This window comes from Mastigoproctus giganteus, chromosome 10, assembly GCF_048544385.1.
Source record: "Mastigoproctus giganteus isolate SK-2022 chromosome 10, ASM4854438v1, whole genome shotgun sequence".
NCBI classification, from domain to species: Eukaryota; Metazoa; Arthropoda; class Arachnida; order Uropygi; family Thelyphonidae; genus Mastigoproctus; species Mastigoproctus giganteus.
The window spans coordinates 70946482-70973727 of NC_143584.1; the positions used below are offsets into that span (position 1 = coordinate 70946482).

General features: G+C 40.8%; 1 protein-coding gene across 2 annotated transcripts in view; it reads left to right on the plus strand.

Moving 5' to 3' along the window:
- The first annotated feature begins 11946 nt into the window (after positions 1–11946).
- LOC150079075 (single insulin-like growth factor-binding domain protein-2) overlaps positions 11947–27246 on the plus strand; it is a 73840-nt gene continuing 58540 nt past the window's right edge. The window contains exons 1-2 of one of the 2 annotated variants that reach the window (XM_090382663.1): positions 11981–12038; positions 12798–12871. The gene's annotated coding sequence lies outside the window, so the exon portion shown is untranslated. Of the gene's footprint in view, positions 12039–12797; positions 12872–27246 lie in introns of both variants that reach the window. The other variant, XM_090382662.1, reaches the window with a different exon arrangement.

Genomic DNA, 27246 nt, shown 5'->3' on the forward strand with positions numbered 1-27246 from the left:
TTGACAAATGTAAAGTACTACACATGGGAAACAGCAACCCCAGAGCAACGTATCAACTCTGTGGTACTACACTAACAGTGGTAGAGAATGAAAGGGACTTGGGGGGTGGTTGTGCAGGCAGATATGAAGTTCTCTGAGCAGTACAGCCGGGCTGCAAGAGTAGCTCATGGTGTATTGTCAATGATATATAGGAATTTTTCCAGCCGGGATAAGGAGGTGATTATTCCCTTGTATAAGGCAATGGTCAGGCCACACCTAGAGTACTGTATACAGGGCTGGAGGCCTCATTTCAAGAAGGATGTAGAGCTGCTGGAACGAATACAGAGAAGGCCAACAAGATTAGTGAATGGAACAAAGGGGTGTTCTTACGAAGAAAGGCTTAAGTTTTGCAAATTACAGTGTCTGGTGACTAGGCACCAGCGAGTTGATCTGATAGAGGTGTATAAAGCCTTGAATGGTTTGAGCATGCTCAGTGCTGATGGGATTCTTCCTCTCGCTCAGAATAATTACCTGAGAGGGCATAAATTCAAATTGAGGAAAGACAGATGTAGGATAAACGTGCGGAAATTTGCCTTTAGCCAGCGGGTGGTTGGTTGGTGGAACAGACTTCCATCCCTTGTAGTGGAGGTTGATAGCCTAAATAGGTTTAAGGCTCAGCTGGACAGGTATTTTGAACGAACAGAGGGTTGAAGTGGAAGTGGGTTTTTTTTTTTTTTTTTTGGCTTATGCTGCATAAGCTTGCTTTCTTACATCAAATGCCTCTACTAATGCTAATGCTAATGCTCATCTCAGATGCCCAAATTATTCGCTGTATGATTCCTTTCGTTTCAAAGGTGGTACTTGTGCATATGTCTGTTCTGATATTCCCTGTCAGAGACTTGGCAATTGGGAATCTCCTCTCTTTGATCTTATCTGGCTTAAAATCTCTCTACCTCATTACGTCAAATTCATCTGTTTTCTCTACCATTCTCCCAGTTCCACTAATCACTTGGAGCTCTTTGACTTCCTCTCTTTGCAACTTGACTTTCTCCAGTCCAACTTTCCTAACAATGAGGTAATTTTCCTTGGTGATTTTAATGTTCAGAACTCCAGCTGGCTTCCGTTTTCTAGTCACACCGACCCAGCTGGTCGAGATTCTGAGGGTTTTGCAATTACTAATGACCTTACACAGATTGTTCATTTACCTACAAGAATACCGGATAATCCTAATCATATAGCCAATATGCTTCATCTTTTTCTCACAAACAACCCTTCTAAGTACACGGTCGAAGTGAGAGGTCCTTTAGGCACTTCAGATCACAACTTGGTGATAGTCTCTTCTCCAATGAAGCCTTTATCTCACTGCTAATCCCAAATTAGTTTTGTTTGTCATTACAAGAATGCAAAATGGGATGACCTGCGAGATTTCTTTTCTTCTTTTCCTTGGTTGGATTACTGTTTCAAAACTTCTGATGTCAACGTTTGCTCAAATTGTATCAGTGAAATTATTCTTGCAGGAATCCTTTATCCCACACTCCACATTAAAATCTCGTATTTATCTAAACCTTGGTTTTCCAATAAATGTGCTAAGGCTGTTCAAGAGAAGAATATTGTATATCGTAATTGGCTTGTTTCTAATTTTTCAGTTTCATTTTCTGCCTACACGAAGCTCGCAACAATTTTAAAGCAGTTATTAATCAGTCGAAACTATGAGTTTCAACAGGCTAAGTGTAGAAAACTTGCTTCTTGCCCTAATGGTAGCCGAGCATTCTGGTCTCTTGCCAAAGCTATTGGCCGCAACTTTTGCCCATCTCTGCTCCCACCTCTGTCCAAACCAGATGGTTCTTTTGCCACTTCAGCCAAGAATAAAGCTGACCTGCTAGCATCCCATTTTTCTTCCAGCTCATGTATTAATGATCTTGGTAAAACACCTCCCACCATTACCAACATGCTCCATTCAATGCCTCCTGTGGTCTTCTGGCCAAAGGATGTCAGAATGATTTTGACAAATCTTGATGCTAAGAAAGCTCCAGGTCCTGATGTTAATTCTCCACTTGTTCTCAAAACTTGTGCTCCTCAACTTACTCCTGTTCTATGTCGCCTTTTTTAATTTTCTTATTCCAAAGGTGTTTTTCCTTCTGCTTGGAAATTTGCTCATATCCAGCCAGTTCCTAAAAAGGGTGACAAATCCCTCCCATCCAATTATCGTCCCATTGCAATTACTTCTACTCTTTCTAAAGTAATGGAGAAATCAATTAACTGCAGACTCTTAAACTACCTAGAAAGCTTCCGTCTGATCAACGATCGCCAGTATGGATTCCGTCAGTGTCGATCCACTGGTGATATTCTTGCTTATGTTACCCATTTATGGACTAATTCAATGGAAAGGTTCGGGGAAACACAAGTAGTTACTCTTAACATCTCAAATGCTTTCGATCGTGTTTGGCATAAAGGTCTTCTAAACAAGCTTCCAACTGTTTTTAGTAATTGGTTATCCAGTTTTCTCTGTGATCGCTCACTGAGGGTGATGGTAGATGGCTCTCTGTCTTCTAACTTCTCCACTAATGCCGGTGTCCCCCAAGGTTCAGTTCTTTCCCCCACTCTTTTCCTCTTGTATATTAATGACCTTCTTCCATTGACTGGAAATCCTATCCAAAGTTTTGCCAATGATAACACATTGCCTTCCACTTTCCATTTTGAGAAACCTTGTCCTGCTCAATCAGCTTCAATTTCTTGAAAATCTGCTACCAATTCCTTAAATGCTGATCTGCAGGTAATTCTCCAGTGGGGCAAAGACAACTTAGTTGATTTCAACCCTTCTAAAACTCAGTCTTGTCTTATAACTCGCAAAAAGGATTCTTCTGCTCCTATGCTTATCTTTAGTGACATTCGGGTTTCTAGGAAAAATGATATATCTCTTTTGGGGATTACCCTGACTTCTAATCTCTCTTGGCACAGCACATTACAAATATTGCTTCCTCTGCATCTAAAAAACTTGGTTTTCTCTTTCGCTCTCGGCGTTACTTTTCTTCCAAACAGCTGCTTACTCTGTATAAATCGCAAATCCGCCCTGCCATGGAATATTGTTCCCACATCTGGGGTGGTACCCCCAAAACCTCTCTCTCAGGCTTCTTGATTCCATTCAGAAGAGGGCTGTTAGGTTAATTAATGATTCATCTCTAACAGAGTCTCTCCTCTAGTTGTCTCATAGATGTACTGTTTCTGCTGCATGCTTCTTCTACAGATACTTCCATGGGCACTGTTCTTCTGAATTAGCTTCTATAATTCCTGCTCTCTCTTTTAAAACGGTCCGAACACGTGCCACCACCAGCCAACATCCATTTACTGTCCAACTTCAAATTCACTGAACCAACTTTTCATTTCCTTGTTTATTCATTCAACTGCCGTTTTCTGGAACAACCTTCTTTCATACGTATTTCCTGAAAATTACAATCTAGAAGTTCAAGTCCAATTTCGTCTTCTCAACCTACAACCCAAGCATGGTGCTAAGTACTATAGGATCTAATAACTCTCATGTTTGGGGTTTACATAAAAAAAAAAAAAAAAAACTACAGATTTGATGGCAGTTGGGCTGCCCTGAGTCTTGCGAGGATGCTCAGCCACCAGAGGGCGTCGAACATCCCCGAAAAGTGTCTAGAGATGAAGAGAAAGTATTTTTGTCAGCAGCTCTCCGCCGTGATACATTCCAGTGCGTTGAGGGTTGTGTTTCCAGGTTTAAAGCCAAATTGTTTGTTCGCTGTTAAGCTAGTTGTGAGGTAGTGTAATTTAATCCTTTGTCTGAGCAGCTGTTCCAACTTTGCTGAGCACAGACAGGAGGGCTATTGGCAGATAGTAGTCCGGCTTGTGCTGTGGTTTTGAAGGGTTTTTGACGATCAATTTAATGTTTGCCACCTTCCAGTCCATACGGAACCAGCATAAGTGGAGACAGTGGTTTTAAAGGTCCAGGAGCAGATTCGGGGTATACTCAGCCACTTTCCTTACTAGTTCCGGCTCGAACATATCTATTCCTGGGGATTTTCTGTTTCTTATCTTGTTAATGGCAATTTGGAGTTTTGCATGGGTGAAAGACTCCTCCATCCTGGGGGATTTGTATGCATCGTTGGCCTGGCATAGCAGTTGTCGAGGCAGTGTTAGGTGGGTCGGAAAACTGCTAGCTTGGGGGGAGACAAAGACGAATAGATTAACAGTAGCTACTGGCAGAGGTGAAAGAGATTCTTGCACTGCTTCTATTGGAATGAGCAGAAGCCTGAAAAACAAGATGCAGGATATTTCAGAGACTGCCGGGAGTCACTGCAGTATAAGTAAACACATGGGTTGTGTTAGGGTAGCTAAGAATAGAAATAGGTGCATGTATACTTGCGTGTACACCAATGCTAGGAATTTAGTAAATAAATTTGATGAATTTGAGGTATTGCTCAAAACATCAAAGGCAGATATTGTTGGGATATCAGAGACGTGGTGTCACACACATATAAGGAATGCAGAACTGGAATTTGGGTAGTACAACATCTACAGAAAGGATAGACTGTATAGGAAGGGAGGAGGGGTTATGCTATTAGTTAAGAAATACATAAAATCCAAGGAAGTGAAGCCAGTGGACATCGCTGGACAGTGCAGTGTCGAGTCAGTTTGGTGTGACATGAGCATTGGGAGATCAAAATTGAGAGTAGGAGTGTGCTATAGGCCTAATGACTCTGATGAGTATAATAAGAAACTGTACAGGGAAATAGAGTGGGCCAGTAAATCAGAGAGTCTTATAATGGGAGATTTTAATTTCCCAGATATTGACTGGAATTTGGGGGCTGGTTACTCACACACTAGCAGGGCTTTTGTGGATTTATTGGATGATTGTTTTCTACATCAGCATGTTCGGGAGGCAACTAGAGGGAGTAATACTCTTGATTTGATTACCAGCAGTGATTCTTCGTGCATTAAAAATCTGCAGATAAATGAACCACTAGGTGGCAGTGATCACAGTGTGCTGAAGTGGGATTTACTCAAAGAGGTAACTACCATTAGGGGTAAAGGGAAGGGTTATTGCTTCCGTAAAGGCGACTACGATGGACTGAGACAGTATTTAAATTCTATACAGTGGGACCAACTGATGATGTTACCAACAGCAAATTCAAATTGGGAAGCATTCAAAGAACTTATCTTGGAAGCTACTAGGCTTTACATACCAACTAAGAAATATTGTTCAAGGTTTAGGCCAAAATGGATGTCAGATGAACTAATGAGGCATATGGCAGAGAAGAAAAATGCATGGGATACTTACAAATTAACACATGACACAGAAGCCTATGATAGATACAAGTTGATATGCAACCAAGTTACAAAGGAGGTTAGGCAGGCGAAGGCAGATTAGGAGAAATCTTTGGCAAGGGATGCAAAGAAAATCAGCAAAGTGTTCTTTACTTATGTAAACTCTAGAAGGAAGGGGATGAATCAGATTGGTCCACTTGATATCGATGGGTCAACTGTTGATGATCCTGCTCAGGTAGCTAACAAACTAAATGAATATTTTGCATCGACATTCACACATGAGGAGTTATTTACTCTCAGTTATTACACCTCTGGTGTAATAACTGAGAGTAAAGTGGAGGAGAAATTGTTGAAGATAAACACAAGAAAGGCACCCGGGTCGGATGGGATCTATCCAGTTATATTAAAGGAGGCAGCAAAGGAAGTAAGCAAACCCTTAGCCATAATTATGAAAGCTTCCTTGGACTCAGGGGAGGTACCCACAGACTGGAGATGTGCAAATGTGACCCCAATTCACAAAGGAGGATCAAAGGCTGACACAAGTAATTATAGACTTTGAGTTTAATTTCTGTTCCAGGAAAATTAATGGAGGCACTAGTTAAAGAAGCACTGCAGGATCATTTAGACAAGACTTCAGTTATAGCTCAGACACAGCATGGTTTTGTTAAGGGGAAGTCTTGCCTGACCAATTTGACTGGATACTATGATGCAGTCACAAAGGAACTGGATGCAGGGAATAACTTTGATATTATATACTTGGATCTTAGAAAGGCTTTTGATACTGTTGCACCTGGAAGACTGCTGCACAAATTGGAGCAGTGTGACATTGGAGGCAAATTGCTGCTGTGGATAAAGGGGTGGCTGAGGGGGAGAAGACAGAGAGTGGTAATCAATGGACACTGCTCGTCGTGGACTAATGTTATTAGTGGAGTCACTCAGGGCTCAGTGTTGGGTCCATTATTGTTTTCTGTATTCATAAATGATATTGATGATGGTATATCAAGCTTAATGTTGCAGTTTGCAGACGATACAAAGGTTGGCAGGGTTGTCAAGGACACTATGCTGCTGCAACAGGATCTGGAAAGGTTGAGCAGATGGGCTGAGGGGTGGCAAATGAAGTTTAACATTGACAAATGTAAAGTACTACACATGGGAAACAGCAACCCAAGAGCAACGTATCAACTCTATGGTACTACACTGACAGTGGTAGAGAATGAAAGGGACCTGGGGGTGGTTGTGCAGTCAGATATGAAGTTCTCTGTGCAGTGCAGACGGGTGCAGGAGTAGCTCATGGTGTATTGTCAATGATATATAGGAATTTTTCTAGCAGGGTTAAGGAGGTGATTATTCCCTTGTATAAGGCAATGGTGAGGCCACACCTAGAGTACTGTATACAGGTCTGGAGGCCTCATTTCAAGAAAGATTTGTAGAGCTGCTGGAACGAGTACAGAGAAGGGCAACAAGATTAGTGAATGGAACAAAGGGGTGCTCTTACGAAGAAAGGCTTAAGTTTTGCAAATTACAGTGTCTGGAGACTGGGCACCAGCGAGGTGATCTGATAGAGGTGTATAAAGCCTTGAATGGTTTAAGCATGCTCAATGCTGATAGGATTCTTCCTCTCGCTCAGAATAATTACCTGAGAGGGCATAAATTCAAATTGAGGAAAGACAGATGTAGGATAAACGTGCGGAAATTTGCCTTTAGCCAGCGGGTGGTTGGTTGGTGGCACAGACTCCCATCCCTTGTCGTGGAGGTTGATAGCTTAAATAAGTTTAAGGCTCAGCTGGACAGGTATTTTGAACGAACAGAGGGGTGAAGTGGAAGTGTTTTTTTTTTTTTTTTTTTTTGGCTGATGCTGCATAAGCTTGCTTTCTTGCATCAAATGCCTCTACTAATGCTAATGCTAATGTTGTTGTTCTTCAGAAGTGTTGTCTTCTTCAATGGATTTAAAAGTGGCATCTAGTACGTTGTTCACAGTATAGTGCCAGTTGATGGTCATGGCACCCTGGGGAGTGATGGTGGAGGGGATTACCTCTCCCCTTGGCAGCTTATTTGTGACTATCCGATAGATGATACTCCTGGGGTCAGAGTTGCCGAGAGTAGAGACCAAATGCTCCAAGGACAGCTTTTAATGACAGCTTTTTTCAGGCAACAGTACAGACCTCCCTGTACTGTTCCCTGAGCGGTTCCACCTTGGGGGGGGGACAGGTCCTCTGGCTCTTTGGAAGGCGTGTCTCTTTTGCTTCATTTCTCTTCTGAGCAGATCAAGTTCTTGCGACCACCATGGGACGGCTCCCGGCCAAGGTGTTCTTTTTCTGATTGCTTAATTAGCCGCATTAACAATGGCATTGGTGACAGCGCGTTGGTGTTGGTCCGGAGTTTGTTTGTGGAACTGGTTGGATAGCAAGTTTTGTGAATTTCTAGTGATGGCCTCTTTGAATTTTCCCCAGTCTGCTTTGTTGACAGCCTATCTGTTCTGTTTGTAGCAGTTTGTCTGGGTACGGTGGAGTGACCTACTCATAGTAGAGGTGATAGCCCTGTGGTCGGAAGAGGTCCAATTCTCCTGTACCTTCCAGTCATTGAGGTGACTGGCTAGGGATCCAGTTGCCATGGTGGTATCCAGTGTGGCCTCCCAGAGAGTCTAACTGAATGTTGGTAGATTGTTAGCACGATTTATGACAACAAAGCTGCTATTGGCCAGGAACTCCTCCATGTGTTGCCCATTTCTGGAGCCTCTGGGGTCTTACTATGCCACAAAGGTGAGTGGCAGTTTAAGTTGGCGGATACGAGGATCTTGGCTCCTGCTAGTTCGGTTTGCACTTTATGTAGATATTGAATGTACGCGAGGATATCTGCTTCTGGACAACAGTACAGGGAAATGACGCAGAGTTCCCCTAGAGAAGTTATGTGTGCACAGGATGCCCACTCGTTGCACAGGTGTGAGATCCTGGTGACAGTTATGTTGGGGTTTCGTACAAACACTGCAGCCCTGGGTGTTGCTCCATCCATTTGGACAGTTTTATAGCTGGGTAGGTATCCTCGGACAGCACCTGCACAGGTATAAGGTTTGTGCAGCAGGAGAAGGTCTAGATTTTCTTCTTCGACCCTTTGCCTTATCTGTCCCGCTACAGCGATGGCTCGTTATGCATTAAGTTGGAGGAATTTAATGCAGCTGTTGTTGTAACTTTTAGGAAGAGTCCCGATAGTATATTCTTGATTGTTGGGCGCTTCTTGCTTTTATATATACCGAGTATTTGTTATCTCTGACTGAGTGTGTGTGTGTGGGGGGGAGCGTTTTTGCCACTTGCAGTTTTCGCAAGCTGGGTCGCTTTGTTTATTTGGACAGTTTGCATAATTGCGCCCCTTCTCAGCACAGTGTCTGCAAGTTGGCTCCTGCTGGGCGCACGTGTGGGTGGTGTGGCCGAATCGGCAACACCGAAAGCACTTTGGGACTGCAATGTGTTCCCTGAAGCTGTGGGAGCTCCAGTTTATATATATCCTCTCTTGTTTTTTATCACCTTCCATGCCTCGGGAGCCAGTCCGACCACCCAGTTTATTGAACTGCCATTCCCGCTGTTGGTTTGCTATTTAGGCACCAATACACTTGCGTGGTCTCTGTCTGTGATGTTGCCGGAGGTTTCTTGTGTATATCTCCTCGCAGATGGCTGTTTGTTTGTTTGTTATTTGGTTTTTAGGAGCATTAGCAACTAAGGCCATACTGCTCTGGGGATATGCGGTGGTTATTCCCTGACCTTTCCGCATCCTCTGTATTTGGTGGTGACGGGCTCGAACCCCGGTTTAATCAAGAAGCGTGTGCTACGCACTGCTGCTCCTTCCCACCTGGCTATGGAGGCACCTTCCAAAAAAAAGCTCATCCTGCAATAAGAGGTGCTCATTATGCTGTATGTTTTCCTGTATTTTGGTTATTAACTTGAGTCGGGGGTCTTCATGTACAGGACAAGTGTACATAATGTTGTCCCAACTTTCTTCAACCCCACATGTAGAAAGAGGGTCATTTTCAATCCCCAGCGTTGTCAGTTTGAGCTTGAAAGTCAAAGCTTAAGGAGGAAGGCAGCATGCAGGCCTGGTGAATACCAGGGAGGAGACTTCGGACTAGTAAATGCAATTGATGGGATGAACGTCAGAAATTTTCCAACTGTCTTGCCAGGTCCTGGTAAGTTATTTGGTGATCTTCTTCTTTTCATGCCCGGGATCATTTGTGAGGTCAAGGGTAATATCAGCTATTGTCGTTGGAATCCCCCTCTTCAAGCATTGGAAGAGATCCCTGCGAGGACCTCCAAATGGAGCGGCAGGCAGCCTGCAAAGACCTGGAGTGCAGGGGTGCTAACTGTGCGGCAGGCCCTGGTAACTGTAAGTAACTGTTCTTTGGATGGAGTTTAGTTTGTTGCGATTTCGTGAGAGTGTAGCTCTGGTGCACCAGACAGCTGCACCATAGGAGACGATGAGTACGAAAATAGATTTGTAAATTAACATCAAGGTCCGAACGCTTGATGCCTCAGTCCACTCGACTAATCCGGGTAATCATAGCAGAGTACTTCTTAATCTTGTCGGCCGAGTACTTTAGCATATTGATACATATATCAATATTTATTTCCAAATACTTGACTTCCGGATAGAGCCTTACTGAAATATTGTCAATTTTAATGACTGGTGGTCTAGTTAGCTCCAGTGTTCCTTTAAGCAATATTGACTTAGTTTTTTCGCCAGAGATGATCAGCCGATGAGTCCACATCTGAAGCCTTGAAAGGGCACTGTTAGCATAGTTTCCAGGCCAGCTCTTGTGTCAGCATTCACCACGAAGACCAGGTCATCAGCGAAAGCGAGAGACTCAACATGCTCAAGGCTCATTCCAAGAAACTCGTCCAGGACAATGGATCAAAAAAATGGTCCCAGGACCGAGTTCTGGGGGAAACATCGAGTGACAATTCTTGTGGCTGACTGGTACTTGGCAGTGACAACAACCCGACGGTGACTTAGATATGATTTAATACAATTATACAAATTAAGGGGAATTTTAGCAAACTGCAGCCTCCTTAGTATGTTAGGCCACCTAGTCGGTCAAAGGCCCCAGGAAAATCAATCATGATGGCAAGCAAATACTTGTCCCAACTACTTGTTTATCAGTGATGGTTGATGTTGTTATTAATATCGATATGGCGTCCTCTGTGCTGAGACCTGGCTTGTATCCATATTGCGTCAGAGAGGTTAAGTTTTCATCTGCATAGTACTTGGAAAACCGTTAGAATGAGTCGCTGGTACGTATGAACAAACGTTTCACTGGTGAAGTCTAACGGCGGCTAACAGGACATCGTGTTACCGAGTTCGTGCGCCGTGTCCTCGGGCACGAACTGTACACCAGAAGTTCGATCAACATAGTGAACATATTACCTATATTGATTATCCTTTAAATTCTTCTGACCTCAATTCAAGCGAACACCCGTGGGATGTTTTGGAACGAGAAGTGAAGCTTATGCTGTTTGGTTTTTTAAGGAGCATTAGCAACTAAGGCCATATTGCTCCGGGATATGCGGTGGCCATTCCCTGACCTTTCCGCATCCTCCGTATTTGGTGGTGACGGGCTCGAACCCCGGTTTAATCAAGAAGCGTGTGCTACGCACTGTGAAGCTTATGGACACGCAACCGTCATATGTTCCGATAAGTGGAAAGCCTGCAAAGCTTTCCGCTGCATATCCCTACGGAAATCTTCAGCCATCTAGTGGAATCAATACCTAGGCGTATAGTGGCTGTTATCCGTGCGAACGGTAGCACAACACGGTATTAAGTTGGTGCTCATAATTCAGTGATCACTGAGTGTATATTTCTTCTTAGAATTTAAAAAAAAAAAAAAAAAAAAATCATCAAGGTACATTCCGATACAGCTTTCCCACCACTAGACGTAACTGCCTTGGTAGCTGTTGGTTATCGGCCTAAACCGGGTTTTCGGCTGATAACCAACAGTTTGTATGGAAAAAATAAAATAATAACTGCCGAATTTCTATTTGTCTGATTTCAATGAAATCTGGTTTGGCTTGCCAAATATTTTTAACAAGCCCAGATACAAAATTTCATGAAAATCCGTCCATTGAGAGTTCCTATGTTACATGCGGGCGGACGGACATGATGAAGGCAAAACACGCTCAGAATATACAAATGCAAACCGCCTAAAAAAATCGAAGGCCATATTGTAATAAAAAAACACATATCTCATGCAAGTCTTGTTTATATGTGTCAATATTCGTAGTTCAAGGAGAGCCTGCATTACCACTACAGAAGAGAGATAATTTGATTGCGCGAGGCCCAGTGCAGCTGCATTTGTTGCATATTCTTAACACCGACTCTGCTTGCAGCGAAAAGTTAAATTCAACAAAATATTCAAAATCAGCATCTCTTTCAACTGCAAAAAAATAATAATAATAATAAATAAAATAAAAGAAAAGAAATACAGTTTCAAAAACATCGTTTATGGCATATGATGAATATCTCTACCGTTATTCTACGCATTATCGTTTTAAATATTTTGTAGAACACGTTTTGTAGAAGGCTTTAAAAAAAAAAAAAAAAAGAAAGAAAGAAAAACACCCTCTTTGTCATTAATTTCTTAAATGCCAGCCTTCTAACAACTGCATTAACGGAAGGAAACGCCATACCTTGACTTCCTGGAAAGGAAATTAAGAGTGAAACTGGCGTTTCTCAGCTTCTTAAAGACGTCACTTTTACTGGACCATATTGACTTGACAAACGCAACACGAAAGAGAGTAAGTACAATAATAATACTTTACGTAGACGATTAGTTCATGTTTAAAATTAAAACTTTTAACTCTACATCAGAATTTAATTATTAGTAGCATTTCATAATATAAGTGTTAAAAAAAGCTTTATTTATATTCTAATTAGACTGGATTTAATATAGTTGAAGGAGTTTTGTTAGTGTGTATTTTCCTTGCTGATGAAATTCTCAAATTCGGCTTCGAATATTAACTCAAGGGTTATAATTTTGAGCTATGAATATACCACTTCATGGATTTTAATGTAATCAAGATTACAAGAGAAATACTTTATAGGCGACTACAAGTCGAGGCCACTGCATTAGGCTAATAAGTATTGGAAAGTCTGTTAACGATTAAGTGTTTATTCTCCTCAGTAATAAGTTGCAAATGACATGTACATAAGTTCAATTATTTATATAGTAATACATTTATCGAAACATTAAAAACCAACGCGAAAGTATAATTACTGATTATGCTTACTTAAATATATGTCATAAGATAAAATTACGAAAGCACATCTGTCATAATCATTTTTCTGTTGAATCTGCCTCTAAAATTTTGCCGAAGGGGCCATGGTTTGAGGCTGCTAATGAGGCTGCTCTAAACATGAAGTTTTATTTTTTCGATCGATTATATATCAAAACAATAAATAATTTTAATGGAATATTCACCTTAATTAATTTCATTACTATATCTCTCATTACTAGTGATCAAATCAAATATTATAAATAATATTTATTATATTAGCATCCTCTCTCACGTTTTTCTGTGATCGAAGCTAAAGCGTGCGGCTTGCCTTTTTCCGAGGCTTTAAATTCCAGGTTAGATTTTTAAATTATTTTCAGGTTTTTCTTTTAATTTTAATATACTAAACTGTAGTTAATATACAGTTTGAATTCCTATAATCACGTAGGTAAGTTTATTTTGTATTTAGCTACAGCCTTACGAAATTATTCAAATAGTCTTTGCTATCGATAATTTGGCGGGAACTTTTCAACTTTCATTGGGTGGGTTAAATTTAATTTCGCTAGTGGTTAAAAGTTTGTCAGCAGTATAATTTCTGTAATACTCTATTAATTTATATTTCGTAGTATATTGTAAGTTTAAATTTGTAAAGTGATTGGAAAGGTACAAATTAATATTCAGATAGCCTTTGTTATCGATATTTTAGCGGAATTTAGTAACGTTCGTTCGGTTGCTAAAATTTAACTTCTTTAGTGATTTAAGTTTTGTCAACGGTTTAATTTCTGCAATACTTTGTTAACATAAATTCTATAATATATTGTAAATTTTAATTTCATAATCTTTGTAAAGTTCAAATTTTACTTAAATTACCGTTGCCACAAGATCCACTTACAATACAAATTCCAGGAAATCCGGACTCAAACGGAAATGCCTGCAGGCATTTCCAGTGTGTGCTTGGTCACTGGTGGCACCGCCCCTGCCTCCACGTGGCGGGGCCGGTAACCTAGAAGAAGAAACTCACTCTGCCAGGGCTAAAAGAAGCTATGATGGATAGCAACAGACGCAACAATTAAAGATTCTTGATTCAGATCCATCGACCAGGGATGATATAAATGCATCCAATGCAAAGAGCCAGAAAAAAAAAAAGGAAATGAAAACCCTGCACCTCTTTTTCTAATTCTGCACTCTTTGACAATAAGCTTCCCCATTTTTAATCCAGAAATGTGTTGACAATGTGGCTGGCCCTCCAAAAATGGCACGAAGACTTCAATCCGGAGAACTCCTAGCTGAGATGAGTGAACATAAACACTCAGAATATCAAAATTTGGTGGATTTACTGCAAAGGCTAACCCGCATGCTACCTTGAACTGCTCCAAAGGCGTAATAGCAGAGCGGGATCTCCTTAACGTACCAGAGGAAGAGATTGTTCAAGAACTAAACGATCAAAACGTCATAAATGCGAGAAGAATAGTCATCAAGAAAGATGGAGTACTTATTCCTACTAGGACAGTCATTCTCACATTCAATACACCAACTCTGCCATTAACCATAAAAGCTGGATATTTGAGATATAAAATTAGACCTTACATTCCTAACCCAGTCTGCTGTTTTAAGTGCCAGAAATTTTGGCACTCCCAAGCAGTCTCCAAAGGTGTTCCTCCACCTGTGCCTCCTGAGGTTCAAAAGCGCACACACACACACTGACCTACTGAAACGCATGGCCCTGGGTGCCAAGCGATTGTGACTGAGCGATTTCTCTGTGCTTAAAGTGCGATTTCTCTGTGCTTAAAGTGCGATTTTCCAAAAAGTGATTCATAGTTCTTTTACGTTCCTGTCCTTAAAAAAAATATTTATTTAATAAAAGCTTTTGTTAAAAAAGTACTTGTACAGAGCAAGAAAGGAAAGCCACTTTTCTTTATTTCTTATATTTTTATTACCAGCACCTACTACTTCACGCTTGATCACACCAGGCATTGCACCTGCCTCCCCGTGGCGGGGCCGGAAACCTTGGCAGAACAGTTAATCTGCCAAGGACCAAAAGGAGCAATTATGGAACACAATAAGTTTCCTCCTCTAGAGCAGACAAGCTCTCGGCCAGACAGAAACTGAACATGACATGTCTCAACCCAAGAGGTTTAAGACCAACTCCTCAGCCATAGATGTTCCTACATTTCTCATAATGCACTCTCTTACAGATCAGCCTCTCAACAAATTGTCTCCGTTTCTTATCCAGAAACACCTCGAAGGTCTTGCAGGATCTCCTAAAACAGTCAAGCGACTGCAATCAGGAGACCTACTAGTAGAAACAATCAGCAGGAAATATTCGGAGCATCTACTGAAAGTTACAAATTTTGCTGGAATTTCAGTAAAAGTTTCTCCCCATGGTACCCTAAACACAGGGTGTTATAAACAGCTGGGACCCATTGAATGTCTCGGAGGAGGAAATAAGTCAAGAGCTTCAGGAGCAAAATGTAATTACAGTAAAAAAATCATGATTAAAAAGGACAATACACTCACACCTACAAGGAACATTATACTCACTTTTAATACCCCAAACCTATCTTCTTCCATAAAAGCAGGTTATCTTCTTTGCCGCATTTGACCCTACATACCTAATCCATTGAGCTGTTATAAATGCCAAAAATATGGCAACTCTCAAACGGCATGCAGAGGAAACCCAGTTTGTCCCAACTGTGAGTCCTCCGATCACACTCGGCAACAGAAATGACCTTCCCTAACTGTAAAGGCAACCATCCTGCTTATTCTAGGACATGTGACAAACGGAAAACTGAAAAGAAAATTGTAAAATACAAGATTGAAAATAAAGTAAGCTTTCAAGAAGCAAGGAAATTAATTGCTCCCAGTTTTTCTAAACGTACATACTCCAGTGTGGCGCAATAATATCAATCAGTGGCTACCCAAACTGATGTTACAGTCCCCTCCAACACTTCAATCTCGGACTGTTCTCTCTCAGCAACAGTCCAGTATCCCCAAGCACTTAAACCAGGCACGCAATACTGCTCTTATAGTACCTGCGAAATCTCCTTCTCCTCCTCCAATGATTGATGCTACATCAAATAATCGAGGCTCACACATAAAAAAAGAATATTCAGGACACATCCATGGATACAATTAACTCATCCAAACAGGAAGGCTCAATCTTAGAAATATATGCGGAAGAAGATATGGACACTGGTCGGCCATTCTCCAAAAAAGAAAAACCGAAGCCTGAACGCATTCAACCAGTCACATTAAAAAAACAGTCAGATACAGCTTCTTCTACTAAACACCAATAATGCCTTATATTCTACAAATGGAACTGTAGGGGATTTCTTTGTCTACAGGAAACATATCTAACTCCTCAAATGTCTACCACCATAAAGAACTATTCTATCTATCGACAAGATCGTAATACTTCAAATGCTGCCCGTGGAGGTGTGGCTATCTTGGTTAGCTCAAACATGCCAACCAAACAAATTGTTCTACAAACTGAAATTGAAGTTGTTGCCGTACGTTTGATAGCCCAGATTGCTTTAACACTAGTATCAATCTATCTCACACCAAGACACCTTCTCTTACTAAGATCTTGAAAACCTGCAAATACAGTTACCTTCACCTGTCTGTCTCTTGGAGGATTATAATAGCCACCACCCCTTATGGGGATCGACTAAATTAAATAGACATGGTCGACTAATTTAAACGATTCTGGATAAGCAAAACCTTACCGTTCTTAATACAGATCTACCCACTCACATACAATTGCCTACTGGAAAAATGTCTGGAATCGATCTCTCGATATGCTCCGCAATTCTGTTTCCAATCATGGAATGGTCTGTTATGGACAACCATAACAGACAATTCCAATCCATCATTCCATGATCGGAAAATGGTCTGCAGTGACCATTTTCCGATTATTTGTGATCTGCTCATTGCACAACAACTATTAGCCCAACCCTGCAGAAAATGGAAGTTCTCTCAAGCCAACTGGGTACGATTTCAGTCAGCTATCACCTTTTGGATGAGAAATTTACACGAACACAATTAATAGTTAGTTAGTTAGTTATTTGATTTTTAGGAGCATTAGCAACTAAGGCCATATTGCTCCGGGATATGCGGTGGTCATTCCCTGACCTTTCCGCATCCTCCGTATTTGGTGGTGACGGGCTCGAACCCCGGCCTAATCAAGAAGCGTGTGCTACGCACTGCTGCTCCTTCCCACCTGGCTACGGAGGCGCCACACAATTAATAGATGAAGCCACAGATTATATCACTTCACACCTACTATCTGCAGCTAAATGTTGAATTCCATTGTCGAACTCCCAGTCCTGACAGCACCTTAAATATTAGTAGAATGCAGAATGCACAAATGAAAAGAAGTAAAAAAATAAAGCATGGAATTTATTTCGTAGATCCCCAACCACAGCTAATCTTATAAACTAAAAGAAACTAAGGGCAAAAGCACGTCTCATTCAAAGACAAGCCAAGAATTCTTTGATTCGGTGTGCATCTACCATAAATAGAAACACTAACTCCGAGTTAATATGGAAGAAAATCAAGCAGATTTCCGGCAAATTTCCAACCACCCCTTCACCAATTCTTTCATGGAATGGGCAAGAACTCTCTGCTCCTGGGAACACAGCAAATGCCTTGGGCAAAACCTTTGCCCCAAGTTTCAGCGGCATCAACTTTTTCTCTGAATTTTCAGAAAATAAAGACCAAGACTGAATAACGAGCAATCAACTTTCGATCCTCCATTTTTCCTTTCGTATAATCCGCCTCTTCAATTTTCTGAACTTCTACACGCCATTAAAACAACACGCAACAGTGCCGCTGGGCAAAACCTTGGTGACAAAAATTGACAAATACTGCTGGTCTACTATAACCGAATATTTATGGAAAACATTTATTCCAGCTCTTGGCATCGTGCCACAATTCTTGCCTTTTTGAAATCTGGAAAAGATTCTACCAGTCCATACAGTTGCAGATCAATTTCCCTCTTCAGTTGTCTCTGTAAATTATTCGAAAAGATGATCCATAATCGATTTGTTAGGACCATCGAAACACAACACCTGATGAATGATAATCAGCATGGCTTTCGAAAGAACAGGTCCTCCTTAGATCTCATGATCAAAGCTGAGTCTGCAAATTCGTAGTGCCTTGGTAAAAAATGAACATCTTGTTATGGTTTCCATAGACATAGAGAAGGCATTTGATATACCTGGCGTCGTGGCATGCTCTTGGTCTACGAGGCAACCTTCCTTCATCACTTAGTTGCTAATGCTCCTAAAAACCAAATTTCCTAAAAACCAACAACAACTGAATTCATCAGGAACTTTCTCCAGAATCGTTCGTTCCAAATTCGATACCACAACTCGCTTTTAACGAGATTTTTACAGAAAGAAGAAGTGCAAGGGTCTGTACTGAGTGCGACCCTTTTTGCCCTTAGAATCGATTCCATCACAAAATAACTTCCAAAAACTGTTCAGACCTACCGTTACGCCAATGATCTCTCTATTTCTTGCCATTCTCAGAACATGAGATCCATTGAAAGGCAACTGCAGATATCCCTGAATAAAAGTTGGGCAGGGTTAAATGGCTATCGTCTATCACAGCAGAAAACTGATGCAATCCACTTTTGTAATTAATTGAAAATGCATACAGATCCTGAACTTCAGATGTCTAACTTTACCATTTCAGTGACTAATAACATCAGATTCTCGGGATTAATCCTTGGCAGGAAATTAAATTTCCTTGAGCACATTAAATTTGTGCGTACTTCCTGCCTGAAAAAGCAGAACATAGTAAGAGCTTTATCTGCCTTGTCTTTGGGAGCAGACCGTACATCTCTCTTGCTCTTATATAGAGCATTGATCAGAACCCGATTGGATTATGGTGCTCCTCTTTATGATTCTGCCCGCAGGATCATCTGGATCTTATACAGCATAGTGCACTGCGGATTGCACTTGGTTCTTTCAGGACATCTCCTACTCATAGTTTGTACATTGAAGCTAATGAGCCCCCTCTTTACCTCCGCAGAAAAACGCTGCTTATTAAGTATGCAGCCCGAATACAAAGTTGTGGGCTGCGTGCCATACCTCTTTAATCCGCCACCGCAAAATCTCTATAGAAACAACCCCACTAAAATAAGACCAGCAGGCTTATGCCTTATTGGATTAACACAGAGTTGGAATGTTCCTATTGTATTGTTGTATGTTTGTTTGGTTTTTAGGAGCATTAGCAACTAAGGCCATATTGCTCCGAGAATATGCGGTGGTCATTCCTTGACCTTTCCGCATCCTCCATATTTGGTGGTGACGGGCTCGAACCCCGGTCTAATCAAGAAGCGTGTGCTACGCACTGTTGCTCCTCCCCACCTGGCTACGGAGGTGCCTGTTCCTATTGTGAACAGGCAACTAGTAATAAATTACTCTCAACCACCGTGGACTCTCTCTCCGCAACTAACCTGCGATACTTATCTTCACAAGTGAGGAAAGAATCACCTATCGATAATCAATGTGAGACAACTCCATGCAAGCCATATTCAAAAGTATGCTGATTTTTCGACAATATGTACTGATGGCTCCAAATCACATTCAGCCGTTGGAGCACCGGCAGTATTTCCTTCTACAATCATTTCGGCTGCTCTTCCACATGAGTATAGCAGCTTCTCAGCAGAACTCCATGCAATAAAATTAACCTTAGAAAACTTGAATCACTACACTACCCTTCTCTAAAATACTTAGTATACACGGACTCACTCAGCTGAATTACAGCAGTTCAAAACTCTTCTTACAAGATTCACCCTGTGTTAAATCATATCAGAAGTTGATTGAAAATTGAAAAGAAAGTCACCAATCAGTGACCTTTTGCTGGATCCCTGCACATTCGGGGATAAAGGGGAATGAACTAGCTGACAAAACTGACAAAAATACAACAACTTTTGATTTAACCTCCGTCCCAGTCCCAGTCCATCCTTTGATTATAATCATCATACAAACAGCATGTCTCGTATAGTGGAAAGAGCTACGGCACACCCAAACCAATGACAAACTCTACCAATTAAAACAGGAACCAAAGCTTTGGCGCTCTAGCGCCAAAACAGTGCGAAGAGAAAAAGTGGTACTTGCACGGGCACGAATAAGACATACATATCTGACTCACCTCCATCTACTGACAGGAGAGGATCCTCAATGTCCACACTGTTCAGCACTTTTGACAGTGAAACATATCCTGATTGAATGTCCGCACTATCAACATGACAGAACATCCATCCTGTTTCCTTTGACAAATCTACGAGAACCGATGACACTACGACATATTACTGGCGAGGATGCAAACATCAATGAATTTTTCTCTTTTCTAAAAAAAATTGGATTATATCATAAATTCTAAAAGATCTTGGTAATAAAAATGAAGGAGTTACGTCTGAACTTTGTTTTTAGCTTTTTCCTATGAATAGGCGCACTATATTCTCGGCAGCTTATGCGCTCCTAAACCCCCATAACACACACACACACTGAAACGCAGTGCTGTCCAAATTGCCAAAGAAATCATTCGGCATACTCAAAGGAGTGCGCCCAATGGCAGAGAAAAAAGAAAATTCAAAAAATACAGAGTTGAACACAAAGTTCCATACCATGAAGAAAAGAAGCAGTTTTTAGTGTTCACTAAATCACCTTCTTATGCTTCAGTTGTGCAAAAGCAACTACGCTCCAAACGGCACAGACCGACTGTTCAGTTCCTCCAAGCACGTTAGTATCTGACTGAGCAAGATCAGTTCTTACCTCACTAAAAGAAACCTCAGTCCTTACCTTACTACGCAACAGCATAAAACTCTCAGTAAATACACCACTGACAATACCTCCAGTTAAAACACCTCTTTACAGCACCCAAACAAGCAAACAAGTTCTGAAGGAGAGAATCAAAAATCCCGTAATGAAACCATGGACATTAACACTTCTTGAAACTATATGCGGAGGAAGACATGGACATCAGCAGTCCAATATTCCCTAAAAGGGGAAAAAACAAGAATGAACAGGCAAAACCAAACTGAATCCCATAAGCAAACAGATTAAATCACCTCCCAGTACAGTCCAATTGTGGCTCAATGTTACTATTTGTTCAGATACCTCAAGTCTCGTCTTCATAGAATTTATTTTAAAGATCATGAACACCTAAAAGTCTCATCATGTAACCTGGTTTCATGTCCAACCTGAAGAATTTTTTTAAAGGATTAGTCTGCAGATTAAATATAATAAGTGTATTGAACTTCGAAGTGGATACATTGAAATAAAAAAGAACAGAATTTTTACCTATATCTTTTATAATCCCTTCTCTGAATGTTTTTAAGCATCCTTCGTACATGAACGCCACACTCAATACCTTAATTTCCAGACGCTCGTGAATTGTAATCTGTACAAATTTACAAAAGGTAGTTTCACGGTTAAAGTTAACTCAAATATACGAAATAATTTTATAGAAAAGAAACATCTTGTCATAGTTAATTTGGATATTGAAAAGCATTTGACATTACATGGCGCTACGGAATCCTTAAATGCGGAGTCACTTACCACTCCTAATTAAAGATTCTATAGAATCCAGACTTTTCCAAGTTCGCTAACAAAATGTTCTTTCCCGATCCAGGAAGAAGAAATCCCGCAGAGCCTCTTTCTTCTTCTATGCTCCTATGACCCCAAAGACGCCTATACTCAGTGCCACATTATTTGCAATCAAAATAAACCATATGACTCAAGACGTTCCAAATATGTACAGTAGAAGCATCTTTTATACTGATGTCCTCTCCATTCCGTGCCGCTCACAGAATATATCTACTACTGAGAAGAATTCAAATTACAAAAAGCAAAAGAGAACTACGAATTTCACATTTACGGCAATCAAATTTTGCAAGGAATGCAAACTGCATCCTAAAACCAAATTACAGCTGAGAAAATCTTACACCTCTCACACAATACCATTCGCTTTTTGGGCTTAATCTCTAACAGCAAACTCAATTTTTTAAAACATTTAACAGCAAATTCAAAGCAATCTTTTCTAAGACAAAGCGTGCTGACGGCTATAATTTGCTTCATTTATATTCAGTATTAATCAGGCTCGGCGCTCTGATTACGGCGCTCATGTTTATGATTCAGCACGAAAAAGCCATCTCCAGTGCCTCAATACTATCCAACATAGTGCTTCTAGAATAGCTCTCGATGCTGTTCGAATGAACGCCACTAATTCAAAGCTTGTATGCAGAAGCTAATGAACGCCACTAATTCAAAGCTTGTATGCAGAAGCTAATGAACTCCACTTGCTCTTAAAAGAATAAGGCTTCATCTCAATTATGCAATTAAAATACAGTTTCCATCTTTCATTTTAACATTACTAATATAGCTAATCCAATAACCACTTGGTCAGTAAGTGGCACTGCTCATGGAAACCTGAGAAAGAAAGTAACACTTCTACGGACAAGACAGCAAACATGAGTAGCAAACCCACTACTTCCACAGGGTTCAAGATAAAGCCCCATGTAACCAACGCGCATATAATTCAGAGAACACTAAGGCAAAAAGACAGACGGCAGATATGGACTATCAAAAATGCCAACTTTTTTTGGTGGACATCATACATGCGACAGAAGATTACACATTAGGACGAACGTCTCCATTTGTGATAAAAAAAAATATATATAAAGCTAAGTAGAATCCCTCCCCCCCCCCAAATCAGTTCGATGCCTTAGATCTGTGGATATACTAGTGGAAACCGCCAACCCCAAACATTCACAGAAGTCGTTAACAAACCTTTTTCCCCACAGTAAGTTAAATTCCTACAAAGGGTTGATATCTGAGAGGAAGTAATAGTGGTGGTAAGGTTTTAGGAGCATCAGTAACTAAGGCCATATTGCTCCGTATATACTCCCTGTAAATCGCGTGTGTTCTGCGGTCGGTTTTCTGTTTGCTAGAAGAAAACCCAGAGAAAAAAGCCCAGAGAAGAAATCCGGAGAAAAAAAACCATGCTATCTACGCCTGAGACCCACTAACTCAGCCAAGAAGTGAAAAAAGCCTATAAAAGTTCCTTGCACGATCGACGGTATTCGAACCTGGGACTTTTCCACCCAGTGTGGAGAGGATGGTGACGTTACTATTGTGCTTCCCGCACAGACTCAACTTGATATAATAAAGAAAATAGAACTGGGCGTAATCAGAAGTGTAATAATCGAAGAAAATAACATTGGATCGTCAACATGTTTATTTATTTATTTTTTTTATGTGCAGTTAATAAAATTGGATTCTTAATCTCTCTATACATTAAAACATTGAATACATTAAAAATAAATTGTATACATTGAATACATAAAATACTATACATTGAATACATTAAAAATAAAACTTTCTAGATAACGGAAAAATCAAAATAAAGGAAAAAATGGAAATATATATATGCAGTATATACAGTGGCGGACAAAAAATCTGCATCACTTGTGAATTTTGCAAATAATGTGTTTTGCGTTGCACTGTGGGTTTCAGAAATGTTCGAAATGCATTTGTTAGATGGGATATACATCTCTGTGAATGAAATCCAATAAAAAGACTCCACCTGATATACTTCACTGCCATAAATATCTTCCCAAAGGGTAAAATGTGTAATTAATGGAAATATGAGAAATCGTGCAAATGGCAATCATGACAACCAAACATACATTTTATTGCATAAACTGAAATGACAAGTTAACGTAATAGTATTATGTACTGTAAATCAGCAAAATGGGTCCTCAATATTTTGTTGTTCCTCCTCGAGCTGGCCTTGCAACAATCTGGCATAGAGTTAATCAACTTTTGGATATACGGTTGCCCAATTTTGTGGTACCACACCCTTACAATGCTCTCCTGCAGCTGAATCTTACTTGTTGGCTTCTTTTGAGCAATTTTAGACGACATTATGTACCAAGAATTTTCAATAGGGTTCAAATCTAGACTTGTCGGGCCAGTCTAATGCTGTAATGCCAGCATTTCTGAGATATGACAACACCTTAAGGGAGAAAATGAGGGAAAACATTGGTGAAGGTATGTTTTAAGCCTTGTGAGACAAGAAGATAAACTCATCATTAAATCTAAAAAGCATATAACTTACTAATTTTGCTGTGTGGCAAGGTGCTGAGTCCTGTCGAAAAATGCAGTTTTGGACGGCTCTGTGGTGATTCTTAATAACAGGAGGTTTCAGGCACTCCTCCAACATAACATTGTAGGTTTCTGCATTCCCCATTCCATTAATAAACTTAATTCGCCTCAACCCTTTGCTTGTTATGCATCCCCAGACCATCTGACCGGCGGGGAACTTTACAGTCGGTGTTATGTAGACAGGATGGTATGCCTCTGATTTTGGTCTTCTGACATATCGCTTCCCATGTGAGCCATGCAGGTTGAATCTAGACTGTTGCAGGGCCAGATGAACACTGTAATGCCACCAGCATTTCTGAGGTATGACTGCGCCTTAAGGAGAAAAACGAAGGAAAACATTGGTGTAAGTATGTTTTAAGCCTTGTGAGACAAGAAGACAAACTCATCATTAAATCTAAATAGCATAAAACTTACCAATTTTGCTGTGTGGCAAGGTGCTGAGTCCTGTTGAAAAATGCAGTTTTGGACGGCTGTGTGGTGATCCTTAATAGCAGGTTTCATGCTCTACTCCAAGATAGCAGTGTAAATTTCTGCATTCACCATTCCGTTAATAAACTTAACTCGCCCCACCCCTTTGTTTTTTATGCATCCCCAGACCTGACCAGCGGGGAACTTTACAGTCGGTATTATGCAGTCGGGATGGTAGTAGTAGTAGTAGTAGTAGTAGTGGCATGTGATGCAAGAAAGAAAATGTATGAGCTTATGCAGCATCAGCCCAAAAAAAAAAAAAAAAACGACACCATTCCCTCCAGTTTCTCCTTAAATTAATTCAACCTATCAACTTCCACAACGACAGATGGAAGTTTGTTCCAGCAATTAACCACCCGCTGGCTAAAGGCAAATTGCCGCATATCTATTCTACATCTGTCCTTTCTTAATTTGAATTTATGCCCCCTTAGGTTCGTAATCTGAACAAGTGGAAGGATCCCATCAGAATTCAGCATGCTCAACCCATTCAAAGCCTTGTACACCTCAATCAGATCACCGCGCAGGTGCCTAGTCTCCAGCCACTGCAATTTGCAGAACTTAAGCCTCTCTTGATAAGAGGATCCCTTCATTCCCCTCACCAATCTTGTTGCCCTTCTCTGTACACGCTCAAGTAAATCTACATCCTTCCTAAAATGAGGCCTCCAGACCTGTACGCAGTACTCAAGGCGTGGCCTGACCATTGCCTTATACAGAGGGACAATCACCTCCTTTTCCCTGCTAGCAAAATTCCTATATATCATTGACAAAACCCAATGACATGCCCTGGCAGCCTGTCTGCATTGCTCAGAAAACTTCATATCTGCCTGCACAATTACTCCCAGGTCTTTTTCATTTTCTACCACCTGAAGTGTAGTACTTAAGTGGGGTTACTTCTACCCATATGCAGTACTTTGCATTTGTCAAGGTTAAACTTCAGTTGCCACTTCTTAGCCCATCTGCCCAAATTATCTAGATCCTATTGCAGTAGCACACTGCCATTACTGTCATTAACAACCCTGCCAACCTTTGTATCATCTGCAAACTTCGACATTAAGCCTGATATACCTTCATCAATATCATTGATAAATATACAAAACAACAGTGGACCCAACACCGAACCCTGTGGGACTCCACTAATAACATTAGTCCAAGAAGAGCAGCACCCATTGATTACCACCCATCTAGACAAGACTGCAGCAATAATTCAGACACAACATGGGTTTGTTAAGGGAAAGTCTTGTCTGACAAATTTGATAGGATATTATGATGTGGTTACAAAGGAACTGGATGCAAAAAATAATTTTGATATCATATATTTGGATTTCAGGAAAGCTTTTGACACTGTTGCGCATGGAAGACTATTGTACAAATTGGAGCAGAATGGTATTAAGGGTAAGTTGCTACAATGGATAAAAGGATGGTTAAGTGCGAGAAGACAGGGTATCTGAGCAGGATCATCAACAGTCGAACCATCGATGTCAAGTGGACCAATCAGATTTATCCCCTTCCTTTTAGAGTTTATATAAGTAAAGAAATCCTTGCTGTTTTTCTTAGCATCTTTTGCCAAGGATTTCTGGTATGTCTCCGATTTTCGTCTTTTGACATATTGCTTCCCATCTGAGCCATGCAGGTTGAATTTCGAATCGTCGGAAAAGATGACGGTGTCCCATGCTCTTTTGTTTACGAGAAATGCGTTTTAGCCCAAGCAAGTCGCTTCTTCCTCATTTGTTTGGTCAACAAAGGCTTCTTGGGCCGATAAGAATGCAAACCACATTCCAATAGCCATCTTTGGATAGTTCGTGCACTTGTTTCAACACTAGAGGCCACCTCAAAGAAGAAGAAGAAGAACTAGATCAGGAGCACTAGCATGGTGATTGCGAAGGCATAGCAATTTTAAATATCGATCTTGGGAAGGCATAGTCACTCGCTTACGGCCTGATCCAGGTCTTCTCTTCACATCACATCACCGGTTTCACGCTTTAATTTCAGCACCCAGGATACTGTTGACTTGTGGTAGCTTCTTTTATCAGCAATATCATGCGCAAAGCCTTTCCTGGGTCAGAGCAACAGCTAAACTTTTTTTCATAGTACCAGCTGAACATATGGAACCATGCTTACGCCTCCGCAAAACAGAATACTAATGAGCGTGTATACCCTTCCACCGCAGTATTTATATAAATGGCGGATGCAATATCTTGCAGTTACTGTCTGATGCAAAAGAAGCGTTATCTGATGCAAAACCTTTTCTTTCCGACAAACAAAATGACTGTAATCAAACAATATCTTATACGGTTCACTACAAAAATGTTACTTTTTTGAAGGTGATGCAGTTTTTTGTCCGCCACTATGTATATATATATATATATATACTGAGTGTATATATATCACTGAATTATGAAAACTAAATGCGACCCGTTGACCACGTGAGGTAATAATAATAATAGAATTATTAATAATTATTATAGAAAAATTAATAATTTTTCTGTTTATACTACGGGACGACCAAACGGTCAGAGGAGTTCACAAGATAGACAGAATACAAGAAACAGCACCATATTCAGCAGTCACGGGCTTGAACCCCGGTCACTCAAGGCACATGTACTTATGCACCCTCGCGCCTGACGACTAGGCTACGGCGGCCTATGTACGATAGTGAGGAGTTAGTCGACCTACGTAGCATAGATAAGATGTCAATGGTTCGGTAAGTAGTAAAATTCCGAGCTTGATGGGTAAAAGGAAGTCTTTTATCGGTCCTTTACCAAAGTCCGATAAATCGGACTTTGATAAAGGACAGATTGCGGGTGTTCAACGAGCTGGTGCCTCGATTTCCCAAACGACTGAACTAGTGGGGTGTTCGAGAGCCACCGGATTTAAAGTGTACCAGGACTAGCATCAAAATGGTCAAACAAAGACCCGACGGCAAAACTGCAAAGGTTAGCGAAAGGTTGATGTTAGAAGTGAGCGCCGGGTCCGATGACTCGTACAGGCGAACAGGCGCAGCACTGTTGAAGAGTTGACTACCCAATACAACATGGGCCAACCCGGAACAATATCTGGCATGACCATGCGTCGCACACTTGCACGTA